The sequence below is a fragment of the Chanodichthys erythropterus genome, chromosome 5 (genome assembly GCF_024489055.1).
Source record: "Chanodichthys erythropterus isolate Z2021 chromosome 5, ASM2448905v1, whole genome shotgun sequence".
NCBI classification, from domain to species: domain Eukaryota; kingdom Metazoa; phylum Chordata; class Actinopteri; order Cypriniformes; family Xenocyprididae; genus Chanodichthys; species Chanodichthys erythropterus.
Window position 1 is genome coordinate 17,732,302 of NC_090225.1, and position 15,336 is coordinate 17,747,637.

Consider the following 15,336-nt stretch of genomic DNA (forward strand, 5'->3'; position numbering starts at 1 on the left):
CTTGCTATATTTAGACCTGAGGAGAACATGCAATGGATGCTTTCAGCAGCTGAGTAGTGAGATAACATATTTTTGGGAGAACCTATAAACACAGGACACCCTTGGTGTGCAAGGCAGCCCTTCCCTGAAAACTCAATTAAAAGGCAGGCCAAATAAATTATTCAGTGTCTAAACATCCAGAGCAGGGCTCGCTGGGACTTTGTGCGTGTATAGGTACAGCGGGAGATTTACAGTTGCCTCTGCAGTTCCCAGGTCTCTGCCCACTTCATTGAGGAGTCACCCCTGATTTATAAGCCTGTAGCTCATTTGCCTGCATAGAACACGCATAAAAAATGGGACATGGCTGATATAAGATGTGTGAATCAAAACGCATTCTTTGTCCCTCACACATGTCATCTCTGCCTTTGTAGCACCTGTCTCACTGAAAATTGAGTGACTGTATCGTTTTGTCAATGTCACCTCAAGGCTACAAGAGAGCATTTGTCAAAATAAACAATAGTCCCTTCTGCCCTCCATCTTTCACTTCTGGGGGCACGGGTAACCGTGGCGACAAGAGCCCCTCTCTCTCTTTTCACTTCCTTCCTAATCCACTCCATCAGCTCTGCCAAAGAGGGAAGAAAGAGAGACAGGGGGAGAAAGAAAAGGGGGAAGAAGAAAAAACAGGAGAAGAGAGCAGCACTGTACCTCACCCAGAAACCTCAAAGAACTGGAGAACCCTCCAGCTATGCTCGGGTAACACTTCAAAAGGCTGGTGCTGATTGTACCAGTCTGTTCCAGGGACAGGGGCCAGTTGTTATGTTTCAGGACCCATCATGGCTGCCCTTCACACCACCTGACTTGCTTTTAACAGATGAATGGGATGCAAAACCTACAACAAATACCTATGAATGGCTGCGTGAGTGTACAAGAGGGGTATTTTAGTTGGCTATGAGAATCTGCCTAGGTCTGTAAGATTTTTTATGTTTTTTTTAAAAAGTTTCCGATGCTGTGTGTGAAAAAGTTAGGACACCCTATTGAATTCCATGGTTTTCCATATCAGGGCATAAGAAAAAAATCATCTAGTCCTTGGCAGGTCTTAAAATTTGGAAAATAAAACCTCAGATAAACAACAACACATGACATATCACACCATGTCTGTTTATTTAACAAAAACTAGGCCAAATGGAAAAACCATGGATGATAAACTAAGGACACCCTTATTTTTTCAATAGGAATTAAGTGGGTAAGTAGCAGTCAGGCACTGCTAATCAAAAGCCTTTCATTAATTGATCATCAGCAAGTCTGAGCACCTCTTTAAAATGAGAAGTTTTGGCAGTTTGCTGGTCTGGAGGCTTCAGGTGTGCGTTAACACAATGCCAAGGAGGAAAGACATCAGCAACGATCTCAGAGAGGCAATTGTTGCTGCCATCAATCTGAGAAAGGTTATACGGCCATTTCAATCTGAGGTCCATTATTCCACAGGTAGGAAGATTACTCTCAAGTGGAAGACAGACAACCCAAGAACTACACCTCCGGCTCTACAGACCTCAGCATGTTAAATGATAAAGTTCATGAGAGTACAGTTAGAAAAAGACGGGACAAGTATTGCATGCTTGGAAGGGTTGCCAGGAGTAAACTTCTCTTTCTAAAAAAACAAAACAAAAAAACAACACATGACCGCACGGCTCAGGTTTGCCAAGTTGCATCTAAACAAACCACAAGACTTCTGGATAAAAATTCTTTGGACAGACAAGACTAAAGTGGAGATGTTTGGCCATAATGCACAGCGCCAAGTTTGGTGAAAACTAAACAGCATATCATAACAAACAGCTTATACCAAAAGTCAAGCATGCTGGTGGAGGGCTGATGATTTTGGGCTTGTTTTGTAGCCATAGGCACTGGGCATCTCACAGTCATTCGGCTACCACTCCACTGTATACCAAAGTATTCTCGAGTCAAATGTGAGGCCATCTGTCCAACAGCTAAAGCTTGGCTCCAGACCTCATCCTGACTGAAAAGCTGTGGAGAGAGCTACCCACAAAACTCAAACTGGAGGAACATTGTGAAGAAGAATGGGCCAAAATTCCTCCAGGATGATGTGAGAGACTGATAAAGTCATACAGAAATGATTACTTAAAATTATTGCTGCTTAAAGTGGATCTATAAGCAATTGAATCATAGGTTGTCGTTGGTTTATCATCCATGGCTTTTCCATCTTGGCTTTATTTTTTTTAAAATAAACAATGACATGGTGTGATATGTCATGTGTTGTTGTTCATCTTGTGTTGTGAGGTTTTATTTTCCAAATTTTAAGACCTGCCAAGGACCAGATGATTTTTTTATTATGTCCTGATATGGAAAATCATGGAATTCAGGGTAGTTAGGGTATCCTAACTTTTTCACAAATTATATATTATATATAATAAATATGAAAAAAAAAAATATATATATATATATATATATATATATATATATATATATATATATATATATATATATATATATATATATATATATATATATATATATATAAATATGAAAATATATATATATATATATATATATATATATAATTAGTAAAGTCCAAAAGTTTGGAACCACTAAGATTTTTAATGTTTTTAAAAGAAGTTTCATCTGCTCACCAAGGCTACATTTATTTAATTAAAAATACAGAAAAAACAGTAATATTGTGAAATATTATTACAATTTAAAATAACTGTGTACTATTTAAATATATTTGACAAAGTAATTTATTCCTGTGATGGCAAAGCTGAATTTTCAGCATCGTTACTCCAGTCTTCAGTGTCACATGATCCTTCTAATATGCTGATCTGCTGCTCAAGAAACATTTAATGTGTACAATTGTACAAAATATTTGTGTACAATATTTTTTTTCAGGATTATTTGATGAATAGAAAGTTCAAAAGAACAGTGTTTATCTGAAATCTAATCTTTTGTAACATTATAAATGTCTTTACTGCCACTTTTGATTGATTTAATGCATCCTTGCTGAATAAAAGTATTCATTTCTTTAATTTCTTTTCAAAAAAATAAAAATAAAAATTCTTATTGACCCCAAACTTTTGAACGGTAGTGTATAATGCTACAGAAGCTTTGTATTTCAGATAAATGCTGTTCTTTTGAACCTTCTATTCATCAAGGAATCCTGAAAAAAAAAGTACACAACTGTTTTGAACATTGAAAATAATCATAAATGTTTCTTGAGCAGCAGATCAGCATATTAGAATGATTTCTGAAGGATCATGTGACACTGATGACTGGAGTAACGATGCTGAAAATTCAGCTTTGCCATCACAGGAATAAATTACTTTGTCAAATATATTAAAATAGTACAGTTATTTTAAATTGTAATAATATTTCACAATATTACTGTTTTTTTACTGTATTTTTAATTAAATAAATGTAGCCTTGGTGAGCAGACTAAACTTCTTTTAAAAACATTAAAAATCTTAGTGGTTCCAAACTTTTGGACTGTATATATATATATATATATATATATATATATATATATGTGTATGTGTATGTGTATGTATGTATGTATGTATGTATGTATGTATATATATATATATATATATATATATGTGTTTATTTATTACACACACATATATACACCAGAACAAAAGGTCCAAAAATGTGTGTACTGGAAACCCAGAGTGCACTGCAGCAATGCTGACCACACACACTCTCAGTGCAGCTCTGATAAATAATGTGTACGTGCACTGCTTTCTTTAATAGTGCATGACAGCGCTGATGATGTTTATATAATAGACTGTGTGTGTTTGTGAGTGTATTCACGCCTCATTTGGTCTGTAAGGGCAAGCCATGCTTGTACAGTGCATCTGTGCACATCTCTAAGTCACTGTGAGCGGCGACTGCTGAGTATAGGTCACTGCACAAAGCATGCTGGGAATGTGACGGTGGGATCCTAGTAAAAAAAACAGGAAGTGAGGTAGCAGAAGTTTCCTGCAGTGGCACTCAACCTTGTTTCTAGGTCCAAAGAGTGAATCGGCACAGCAGTCCATCAAACACACACCTTAACGTAGGCATTGGCATGTATACACAGACACACACAAACACACTTTTAGACTGCATAAGGTCACCTATTGAGCCTTTTAAAAGTGCTGCTGCCATTTTCTTAAAAGCCTCCATTTTTCTCTCATTAAAAAAAGGTGATGGTGGAAAACAACCACATCACACAGAACACCGCACACATTCATCTCAACCTGCACTTTTTCAACACCAAATAACAGGCTGTGAATGTGCATGTGTGTATTTATTATCCATATCTGGAGGAGAAAATGTGACTGGTTATGCAACAGAGTGGAGTGAAGGGGGGGAAGGGGGGTATGCTACCCCGTCCATCACAGTCGTGCCCATTAGTGTTGGTGCTAGCTGTACGGACCCCCAGCTGTTTGCCATAGTGAACACACTTGATGCAGTCTAAAGGCCCTTTCACACCAAACGGGAGATGAAAAAGCTAAACGAATCGCAGGCGAATGGTCTATTCACACCAGGAGTGAAACGAATATAGGGCTGAACGAAAAGCACATTCACGCTGGTTCAACAGATGCCATAACGCACCCTTCAGCAGGTCTATTAGAAGCACAGGATGCAGGAGAAGCAAATTCATTGACTAAATTCAATAATAAAAATATAAATATTGAAACACAGATGTGATGTTTAACTGAAGTCATTTGCAGTTTTTGTAAGATTTAATTTAGAGTTGCGCCATAAAGTACTGGCTGATAGCAATAAGCCAATAATTATTTTCAGGTTAAGGATGGTAACAGATCAATTCTAAACAGTTTTAATCAAAATAAATTAAAAGTAAAACAATAAAACTAAAATTAGTTTTAGTTTTTACCCAGTCTACTGAAGAGCATCAAAGGTTGAGCTTTGGAGCTAATCACAGACATATCTGTTGAGCATGTGAACACATTGGCCAATCAGATGCGTTTAAAGGGTTAGTTCACCCAAAAAAGAACTCACCCTATGTTATTCCACAACCATAAGAGCTTCATTCATCTTTGGAACACAAATTAAGATATTTTTGATAAAATACGATGGCTCAGTGAGGCCTGCATTGACAGCAAGTTAATTTACACTTTCTACCACCCAGAAAGCTACTAAAGACGTATTTAAAACAGTTCATGTGACTACAGTGGTTCAAACTTAATGTTATGAAGCGATGAGAATACTTTTTGTGAGCCAAAAAAACTAAATAACGACTTTATTCAACAATATTTAGTTGATGGGAGATTTCAAAACACTGCTTCATCATGAAGCTTCAAAACTTTAAGAATCTTTTATTTCGAATCAGTGGTTCGGAGCGTCGGAGTCATGTGATTTCAGTAAACAAGGCTTCATTACGTCATAAAAGTGTTTTGAAATTCTATGGTTCACGTGACTTAGGCAGTTTGCTACATGTTCCAAACCACTGATTCGAAACAAAAGATTCGTAAAGCTTCGAAGCATTTATTTTGGATTTATTGTAAGTATTGGGCTTTCAGTTCACATGGGTAGGGTACTTTGTTCTGTGTGTGTGGATGACCGTACTCGTCTGCCACTACCGAAGACCAATTTTGACCCAGGAAAAACCCTGCTGGACTGAACAGCTTCATAGGAATACATTGTTTCTTTTCAAACTATTGTTGGTGCTGAACATTTGCATTTAATGCAAAAGGGCCTAAAGGAGACAGAAGAATCCAAAAGGGGTCGACCTAGAATCATGCATCATCCTGAGCTTAAACCGCCCATCTTCCAGCACTGCACAGTATGGTAACAAAACTAATTGGTGTTGATGGGAGTCAAGAAATGTACTAGAACCGTGAGATTACACTGTGCTGCACCTGGGAGTGTTTTCAGATCCTTCCTAGTATGATCAATCCCAAAAACACCCACACACAAGGAAATGAACTCAAAAAACAAGAGTGAAACAGAAGCGCATCGCAAGCGTATCTAAATACCAACCGTAACAGCAGCAAGCGACCCGCAGAGCAAAGAGGATTTATCTGAAAACTAACTGTAAAATGAAACGCCGACACTGAATACATATAGCTCTCCCCTCTGAACTACGTGAAAGAACGAGAGTGTAAAATCCTGAAATAGACTGAATGTAATAAATGTACCCATGAACACAGGGCTTCACACAAACCAAATTACAACCTGTCAGATTCTTAGCTGGTGCTTCCAAAAAAATTCACCAAGTAGATTGATCAGCCAGCCCCCTGTGATGCTACAATACTTAAAGCAGTCAACAGAGAAAGGTCAGAAATGAGAAAGAGAGCAGGGCAGCTGGGAAAGGTGATTCAGGATCAGGTCATTTCTGAGCTGAACTCATATGGATCAGAATGATGTGTACTTATATGGTTCAAAAAGATGTGAATATAAAGAATTATCAGGATACAGAGATGGAAAGAGCACCATTCCACTGACTCCACTGTACTGTTTTAACTGTACCGCATCCTCACAGCACCCCCTGGAGGGAAAGAATGACAGGATGATGGCTTACACAGAAGTTCTTTAAAAAGGTGACAAAAGGCACCATAAATGACAAAGTGAGATAAAACGTATGTGAAAGCTGACTGACTTGTTGAAGTAGATCAAATCAAGCTCTTAAACGGATAGTTCACAGAAAAAAGAAAGATCTGACGTCATGTACTCACCATCACGTTGTTCCAAACATGTATGACTTTTTGTTGGACATAGAAATGACAGAACTTTGACTGGATATACTCTAACCAATTAGTCAGCGTTCACATGCTTATCTCAATTTGTCATTTTTTGGTGACTTGTCAACTTTTGTAGAAATTCCTGTGTAAATGATGACAGAACTTCCATTTTGGGGTGAAATAATGATGATATTATTTATATCAACATAATATTTGTATTATTTGTATAATTAACAGTTTATTGTTTCTTATCATATAATCAAAATGGCAAGTTGTATGTAGACAACTTGCCATATAAAAATTGTGGAGTACTTCCTTATAGGGCTGCATGATTTATCGTACAATACGAAAAACAACATTGAACTTAAATACCATTATAGCTTAAAGGGTTAGTTCACCCAAAAATGAAAATTCTGTAATTTATTGCTTACTCTCATGTCATTCCACACCCGTAAGACCTTCGTTCATCTTCGGAACACAAATTAAGATATTTTTGTTGAAATCCGATGGCTCAGTGAGGCCTCCACAGGGAGCAATGCCATTTCCTCTCTCACGATCCATAAAGGTAACATATTTAACATATTTAAGTCGGTTCATGTGAGTAAAGTGGTTCAAGATTAATATTATAAAGCGACGAGAATATTTTTGGTGCACCAAAAAAAAAAAAATTACTTATTTAGTGATGGCCGATTTCAAAACACTGCTTCAGGAAGATTCGGAGCACAATGAATCAGCATATCGAATCATGATTCAGATCCCGTCAAAATGCCAACGGCTGAAATCACATGACTTTGGCGCTCCGAACAGCAGATTCGATACACTGATTCATTTATGATCCGAATTTCCTGAAGCAGTGTTTTGAAATCGGCCATTACTTTATAAGTCGTTACTTTGTTTTTTTTTGGCGCACCAAAAATATTCTCGTCTCTTTATAATATTAATATTGAACCACTGTACTCACATGAACCGATTTAAATATGTTTTTAGTACCTTTATGGATCTTGACAGAGGAAGTGTCATTGCTCCCTATGAAGGCCTCACTGAGCCATCGGATTTCAACTAAAATATCTTAATTTGTGTTCCGAAGATTAAGGAAGGTCTTACGGGTGTGGAACGGCATGAGGGTGAGTAACAAATGACAGAATTTTCATTTATGGGTGAACGAACCCTTAAAATGCGATTCTTAGTGCGATTATGAAATCGCAAAGGCTGCAATTATTTTTTTTAATACAACTTGTCAATGAATGCTAATCCATCTGAAAGCACTACAAGTTTGAGTCGCTTATAATGTACATTTGAAAAAGCAACACGCGTCAAACACCTTTCCAACAAAAGACAACATTTAGTAACATGTTTTTACTCCAAACTCACTTAATAATGACAGTTGAGCATCCTTCTGTGAGAAGATGTGGCTTCTTACACAGAATAAGGCAGTTGTGTGTTTATTAGTCATGTTTAAAGCGTTTCAATCTTAACTGTTAATTCAGCAACAGCGATATGACGCATGTTATCTTCTTATGTGGCAGGGCATATTTGGAGTTTCTGTGCAAGAGCGCCCTCTGGCTTTCAGATGGAGAAGCATTTACTACTGATTACAGAGCCGTACAGCTCTAAAAAGCTGCACATAAAATAATCGCAGCTTTGCCAAATCATGTGCGGTTTAATCGCGATAAATCGTGCAGCCCTACTTCCTTACTTTGATTATTGCAAACAATTAGACTACTGGTTAGAGATGTGCCCGATGCCGAATCCTATGTTCGGAAAGGAAATGACGCATTCTACGGAGCCCCTAAAAGGACATGGTGATGGGAAAAATTACATAACCACACATTTTACAAGATTTGTCAATGATGCTGAGGATAAGTTACGAACCAACATCCTGTCAGACATCCTCTCCTTACTATCTTCAGGTGGTAAGTGAAATCTGATGTACTGTAATGTAACTGACTATGGCAGCAAGCCTAACCATGCTCCTTTAGGGGCTCCGTAGAATGCATTACTCTTTTTCCGTGCTTTTCCAAATTCGGATTTAGGCTTCAGGAACATGCATGCTATTTATGTACATTTAAACAAAGCCACAGTAGCTTCTATTTCCCCCCATATTGATCAGCTGTTGTCACAACAGGCTTCCAACAATGCTGCAAAGCATTTTGGGAGGAAAGCGAGTCACACTGAGAACAGTAAGAGCCTTGCAGACCTGCTGTGCAACTCACATGTACTTTACTGCCCGTGTCCCAGAAACAAAATATCATTGTGCCGCAGTCCCCAGTGCACACTAGGGATGCTAACGATTAATCAACTATCCATTAACTGTCGATATTAATTTAACCGATAAAACTTATTGATGGTCGATTAAGCAAGGTCACCATTACAGTGGGACCCATCAACTGTTTGGTTACCCATATTCTTTAAAATACCTTCTTTTGTGTTCCGCAAAAGAAAAATTCATACAGGTCTTGAACAACTTCAGGGTGAGTAAATGGTGGCAGAATTTCATTCTTGGGTGAACTATACCTTTAAGGTTATCAATTAATCGATTAATTGATCTTTAAACAATGCTTGATTATTGGAATTTATGCAAATTGACATTCCTAGTGCACACTATCATTAACAATGACTGGCATTACTTAATTTACATAGAATATGCCGCTTGTTGTCAAAGACAAAAACGTGAATGAAAAAAGCGATCTTTGAGAAACAACAGCAAAAGAAAAATCTTTGATTTTTCAGACCTAAAACCAAAACAAAGCAGACGCAAACACACACAAAATTTGCCAAAACCTTCATCTTTACAGACAAGCTCAAAACAGCAGACTGACGACACGCTCTACAAAGCCCCCCAAATAAATTAAGACTTCAATTAAAGATTAAAGCCAGTCAGAGATCCTGAGAGAACCAACTCCTTCATTAGAGAAAAAAAAAGGCTCTGTTCAAAGAAAAGCTCCGCTCTGTCAGTCTTCCGAGGCATGAGAACACACACATACACACACAGCATCTCAAAACTGGCAGTGGAGTCCAACTGAGTGACAGTAGAATTCGGCCTCACAGAGGGAAGACTAGTAGAGCATGAAATTAGAGCCCTCTATTCCAGCCTAGCAGGAGAAAGACGTCTGACAGAGACCGAGAGAAAAGGTGTGCGCATATGCGTGTGCGTCTGCTATCTCTGACAGGTGAAGGAAGGAAAGGCAGAGCGTTTTTTTGGGGGGGTAAAGGTCTCAGCACAGTGGCTGTTCTGTCAGGTGGGAAGGAGAGAAAAGACTGAGTGAACATGAGAAAGGCCATCTCACTTTGACCTCTGTGAACATCCATAATTGTATCCACCAGTCTCATAATATTGTGTTAAAAGCAAATTTTGGAGAGTGTGACTTGCAGCCAAGAAACCTGCGTCATTTAAGTTTAAACAGAACTGAAAGGATAGATGAGCTGATTCACTTCAACTTTAAGTGGTGTTGTGCTGCCCCCTGCTGGTGAGAGGAACTGGAGATAACCAGAGGACTTCTACTTTCAATGTCTGGTCTTACAGTATGTGTGCTAAAAAGCTATGGAAACATTTGCGCTAAAGGCTGTATGTTTGGAACAATGCATTCCACCAGATTAATACTAGGTTTCAAGTACAAGTAACACTACCTTACAAAAGTGTGGAGTAGGGAGGGATCTTATGATCTTCGAGCAGTACTGCATTTATTTGATCAAAATTACAGTAACTGTATTGTGAAATATTACAATTTAAAATAACTTTTTCTATTTTAAATGTACTTTATTGCTGGGATGGCAAAGCTGAATTTTCAGCATCATTACTCACATGATTGTTCAGAAATCATTCTAATGGGCTAATTTTTTTATTAGGCTGATTTGAATTTCTTCTTATTATTAATATTTTTGTGGAATCTGTGATGCATTTTTTAGGATTCCTTGAACAAAGTTTAAAGAACAGAATTTATTTGAAATAGATATCTTCTGTAACATTATAAATGTCTTTACTGTCACTTTTGATCAATTTAATGTGTCCTTGCTGAATAAAAGTATGAATTAAAAGTATGAAACAGAAAAAAAAAAAAAAAAAATCTTATCCCAAACTTAAACAAATATTGTCTTGCCTAATTATTGTTATCAACAAAATCTCCCCCCAAAAATGATGTCAATAAAACACCTCTAGAAAATAAAAGGCTAACTTTAATGTTAACATTTAACATAATACCATTGTTTTCACATACTTAAATAAAATTATATTTTATATTATATATATACACAATTTTTTTTTATAGAAATATAAGATATTTCTCTTAAATATATACATTATGTATACATAATAATTATACACAAAACAAACACACATATATTACGTAAACAGACACTTATTTTGTACACGATAATCATGATTATCATTGAACAGCTCAATATATATATATATATTTCTTAAATATATACATGTATGTGTGTGTATTTATATATACATGTTACTTATACACAGAACAAACACACATATTACATAAACACAGATTCTTATTTTGTACACGATAATCGCGATTATCGTTGAACAGCCCTAAAATAAATGTATATATATATATATATAGTGTATACTGTGCAGTATGCTAGTATTTCATTTGGAACACAGCCCCATGCTCGTTATGAGATAAAGGCCCAGTGTGCTCTGCCTAAATTAATCACTGCCAGAGACACAAAAGGCTAAATTCCCATCTTTATTCAGCCGAGACTATAGCAACAGGGTTTTGTCCACAGAGTTGGAAGAACTAAGCCAAAACACACCACAATGAACATAAATCTAGTCAACAGTTTAACCACATACTTATGCAGTAGGCCAAACAAACTAATGTCTCTCTTGCACCACCTGCTGACAAACTAAAGGAAAGTACTTAAACACGCTGAGCGTTACTCACATACACAATTATATTTCTAGACCACTTAAAAGACAATATCAGTATGTTAAGAGAAGAGCAGACAGACTTTAGTAAAGCCCTCTAATATATTCAACTATTCATAAATGACCACCACCCTATAAGTAACTAAAAACTTCCGTATCTGAATGATGAGACTCTCTCAATACCAGCGTCATTTTACCAGTTTACCATGACCGGCTTACTTTTGGGCATGAAAGACGGAATTAAACTGGCCCTGACACAATTGGTCCCCACCAAACACTCTCTGTCTCAGAAGTCTCAGGCTCCACAGCGACATCCGGACTGGCCCAATTTGATCCAGGCTTTGAGTGGAATGGAATCTGTCTGAAAAGCATTATAAAGCAGCACAACAGCTGCTCTAATCGAAACCACTCCTGCTGGTAGAGCCGTCCATAAAACAGCAGGCTAATATTTGGGTAAAATGAAGCACCGGATGAGACGCATATGTGCAAGTCCCTAAATTGATTGTAGCTTTTATTGAATTATTCTTTAAGTAACACCTGATTAGAGGTAATAATGAAATGGATGTCTGATACTAGAAATAAAGTCCTATAAGAAAGAAGCCTCATTTCTAAATGTCACATTCCGTACATTTAACAAACCTGCTGTTACAGGGATAGTAAACCAAAAAGAAAAATACTGTCATCTTCTACTCACCCTCACGTCATTCCAAAACTTTGTGACTTTCTTTCTTCTCCAGAACATAAAAGAAAATTTGAAAAGGCTACCAATCAGTTTGGTTCAAGTTTACTTCCATTGTATGGACAAAAATTAAAATGGAAGTCAATGGGAACCAACTGATTGGGAACCAATGTTTTTCAAAATATCTTCTTTTAAGTTCTGCAGAAGAAAGAAAGTCACAAAGTTTTGGAATGATGTGATGTGATTAACTTTTATTTTTTGTTGAACTATCCCTTTAAGTCTGCAAAAATAAACAAAAAAAACAAAACAGGTCACTGTGGAATTTGAACATCAAAGTCATTATTAAATTAGACATAAACATTTAAGGAGCACTTTTGTTAAATATTTTTTGTCTAATATGTGTTCACAGGGATTTTCCTGCATTGAAAATATTTTGGCGGCCACCAAAATAAATCTTTGTCCGCCAAAGATTTACTTAATCCTTTAATGTGACGATACCTGCCGTTCTGCAGTCCAGGAATCCGCTGATAGCCGGCTGCTTTAAAACACTCCCGTGAGATGTGTGTGTTTGTACGAGTACTCTGAAGAGTATCAAAGGTTTCTATTTACAACGTTTTTTTGCAGTGAGCTTTGTAGCCAATCACAGCAATATTTGTTGAGTGCGAATAGCCAATCAGATGTGTTTCAGTTAGTCAGAATCTGTTACATTGACGTTGACTGTATTACTAACATTTCAAATTAGTCACTCAGTGACTTTTTATATATATAAATTTACAGATTTTTAAATATTAATATTTCTAAGCACTTTGTTTTATGATCTGTCCTGACAATGATTATTTTTTATTTCATGAATAAATAAGATAAGTTAATATTACAAACTGTTTCTTTGCATTTACAGTAGTCAACATTTGAAGTGGATCAAAAAAAGTTAATCAAAATTGTCCTAAGAACTAAGTTGTCCTAAGAAGAAGGCTTTAGGACAACTTTGATGAAAGGTTTTGATCCACTTCAAATGTTGACTACTATATTTTGGATTTATTTTAAGTACTGGGCTTGCAGTTCACATAGGGTACTTTATACTGTACTCGTCTGCCACCACCGAAGACCATTTTTGGCCTCAGGAAAAACCCTGGTTCAGCTACCAATACATTTTCTATATTTAAATCCATTCCCTGAAATTCCACAGATTTCTTTTCACAATCAAAAATGTAAAAATCGGCAGATTCCAAAACCCTGGAAAACAAGTCTAGGACCAAATGACTAAAAGGACCAAAGGTCTAAAGGCACTTCATGATTTGTCTGTCTGTAATTACATCTCTTTTCCAGTTATTGCGAAGGTTAGCATGTTTAGACACAGCCTGAGCATGAACGACTCCTCAGCGTGTTCGCCAAAGCTGAGAATCCAGCCCAAAGGAAAGAAAGCTGCTGCTATAGCAGGCATTTCTAGAATGCACTCACAGAGATAGTGATCATGCTGCACATCATTCTTGACACAGAGAGGAAAAGACTCAGCATTGTTTAACGTAGCAGGGGAAATCCTTCTGATGTGTAGAAATGCTATGGCGAGGTCAGATATTGCCTGGAATAAAGGGTTGCCTAAACAACATACTACATTATATCCACTGGTATTAGGGCTGTCGATCAATTAAAAACTAATCAAATTACATGATATTCCAATTAATTACATATCAGCATTTGCATTTAAAATGTTACTGTTGATTAAAATACTAAATTTGGTATTACATTAGGGGTGGAAATGAATAGGCTTGGAGCTGGTGCTGGTAACCCAATGACCCAACAAAATAAAAATATTCATGATTCTGAATATGAATACGCTTGCAATCTGTCACTGACTAGATATATTTAAAATAATGAAGGCCACTTTTTACTGGTAACATAAGACGTTTGACATTATCAGGACCAACAAATATTCCCCCATTGCATTATTATTCATTATATTCAACATTATATACAGTATAGCAGTTTAATGTCATACTGACACTAAAACTCCGTAAACTTGAAATTTTTCTCCTCACACAGTAATTTTCATTTTGGGTGAACTATACACACTACATAATAGTGGTTAAACGGATCGTTGTTGATCCGTGATCCGTACGGACCGAGCCCCATGGTTCGGCATGCATGTGATTAGCGGATCAACTGCAAGATGTGTGTGTGCATGGGGGTCTTACTCTTAAAGTGACAGCAACCTAAAAATACCTGCTGTTGTCCATTATGTAAATCAAACAACAAAACACAGCTTTAACGAAGATTAATCTATATTAAATTTATACAGGGAACAGTGCCATTTTACATTTAATTATTACATTTCTGTGCAGGAAATTAATACTAGTTAGACCTTATACCTTATTTCTGCTTTTAATTGGTGTACACCATTTGTTCTTTTTAGTCTGTTCACTTGCCTTTAATAATGTTTTAGTTAGGCTAGTATTTTCTGCTGTGGTATCGGAGTAGTTAAAGTGGGCTAAGTAATAAATGCAAAGTTACCCCCCAACCCCCAATTTTTTTGTTACGCTTATCCGAAAAATGATCCGATCCTTGACTTAATAACCTTGATATGATCCGAACCTTGAGTTTTGTGATCCATTACCACTACTACATAGTCACTATCCACGATACATATTGTTGCATTTCTTTAAACTTTGAATTTTCAGCATCATTACTCCAGTCTTAAATGTCACACAGAAATTATTCTAATATGCTGATTTGCTGCTCAAAAAAACATTATTATCATCATCAATTTTTAGGATTATTTTGTAACAGCATGTCTTTAATGTTACTTTTATTCTTGCTAAGTAAAAAAGGGGTTAATTAAAAAAAAAAAAAAAAAAATACTACAAACTTTTGAATTGCTGTTGTAATTGTTTGTCTTCTTTTCATATCAATTAACATAAGCCTATGCTTCCACTCCACAGTAACCCATTTTCCAATCAAATGTAATCCGTCTGTGGTATTTTAGGGGCCAGCTGACGTTTTTGGATGCCTCTCAGACCCCTGGATTCTGTTCCATTTTATTGTGCTCTCAAGGGTTTTTGAACTAAAAACACGAGCAGTGTGAATGGCTCCTTACTCATTCTGTAATA

General features: G+C 36.6%; 1 protein-coding gene across 9 annotated transcripts in view; it reads right to left on the minus strand.

Moving 5' to 3' along the window:
* The window catches only part of smap1 (small ArfGAP 1), a 141,111-nt gene that overhangs the window by 117,388 nt on the left and 8,387 nt on the right, over positions 1–15,336 (minus strand). The gene's annotated exons all lie outside the window — the stretch shown is intronic.